The following is a 1,847-nucleotide window of genomic DNA, read 5'->3' on the forward strand; positions in this document are numbered from 1 at the left end:
ATAGTTATTTTTTAAAATTTTTTATAAGGTTTAGCCGACGAAACAGACTATATTTCGTCGGCTATAGTTATTTTTTTTAATTTTTTTTATAAGATTTAGCCGACGAAACAGACTATATTTCGTCGGCTATAGTCTGGGAAAAATTTTTTTATTTACAGACTTTAACCGACGAATATCTTAATTGTTTCGTCGGCTAAAGACTGGGAAAAAAACCGACGACATTTTTTCGTCGGCTAAACTGTGGGACTATAGCCGAAGAAATTTTTATTTTTGTCGGCTAAAGTCACCACAGACGACCTTTTCCCGACGAAATCTTAGTTAGCCGACGAATTAAGCTAACAGGCCGACGAAACTTTTTCATCGGCTAAAGTGCTTGTCCTGGTAGTGGTGTTTGGCAACATGGTTGAAGTCACATCTCATGTTATGAATGTTGGCATATGCCTAACAATTGCAAGATATTATGAGTCATCTATATAATCACAAATTGTTTTATATATTCTTAGCACTTGTCCATGTTTGTGTCACGGCACATTAATAGTGTCATGACCAACCTCGCAATTTATCACTTCAACAAGTGTAATAATAGTCCTTCAATATCAGGCTCCGTAGATGCAAAACTGATTTAGAGAATAATGAGTACCGTCACCCTACTTATGATTGGCTTTAAGGGATGCCACCTTGGAGATGCTCCTGTTAGACTCTTATATACCAAAAATACATAAATAAAATGATTAAATTAAGTTTGCCCTCTCGTATAGGTCAATAATCAGTTTGGTCCCATATCTTTTTTTTAATAACGTTGGTCCTTGAAGTTCTATTTCACATCAGTTTAGTCCAATTTTTAAATTGCCCTCCTTATCATGACGTCATGCGCTGAGTTTTCCACAACACAAGGGCCCAATTTCTGACTTAAAAGGGCAGAATAGTCATTTTATCATACTATGGTCTTCAATTACTGCAACTACAGTCTAGCCCGTATTTTTCTCCTTCGACGCACTAAACCAGCCGTCGCTGTCGACCACCGGCTTCACGCTCAAGAGCGGCGCGTCCTTCAACCTCTCTGTCCCTAACTATTAGCAGGGTAGGGTGTGGGGCCGGACACTCTGCAACGAATCCACCACCGGAAACATCTCCTGTTTCACCCCCGACTGTAGTACCGGAAAAATCGAGTGCGACGGAATAGATTCCGAGACAAGTTGAGATAATTCAATCCCCACAGGTCGGTTATCCGGGCCGGGATCGGGCCATAAAACTGGTTTTGGGATAGATCCAAGTACTTGAGAGAGGACATTGCTCCCAGCCCCGGCGGGACCTGACCGGAGAAGTCATTGTTAGCAAGACTGAGGTTTTGCAACGCAATTAGACCAGTGAGAGTGTTCGGCTTAAGCTCGCCACTGAGGCCGAAGCCGTCAAGTGTGACGGTGACGACATTGCCGACGTCGTTGCAGTAGACGCCGGTCCACGGAGGGCAAGACTGAGAAAGAGTGAGTGAAGAGTCGGTCCATGTGTCGAGAACCTTCCGGAGCGGGTCGGTCTGGATCCCTTTCTTGAACTCGTAGAGAGATCAGAGCTCCGAGTCGGTGGCGGAGAAGGCGGAGGCCGCCAGAAGAGAGAGGAAGTAGAGAAGAGTGAGGATGTGATTGTTCATCGAAAACGGAAGGGGCTAATCATTCATTTCATTGATGGGGTGAAGAGGAAGAGAGCGGAGTGGTCTCTCTGTGAGAGAGAGAGAGAGAGAGAGAGAGAGAGAGAGAGAGAGAGAGAGAGAGAGAGAGAGAGAGAGAGAGAGAGAGAGAGAGAGAGAGAGAGAGAGAGAGTAGAGAGTAGAGAGAGAGAGAGAGAGAGAG

Source organism: Fragaria vesca, linkage group LG1 (genome assembly GCF_000184155.1).
Source record: "Fragaria vesca subsp. vesca linkage group LG1, FraVesHawaii_1.0, whole genome shotgun sequence".
NCBI classification, from domain to species: domain Eukaryota; kingdom Viridiplantae; phylum Streptophyta; class Magnoliopsida; order Rosales; family Rosaceae; genus Fragaria; species Fragaria vesca.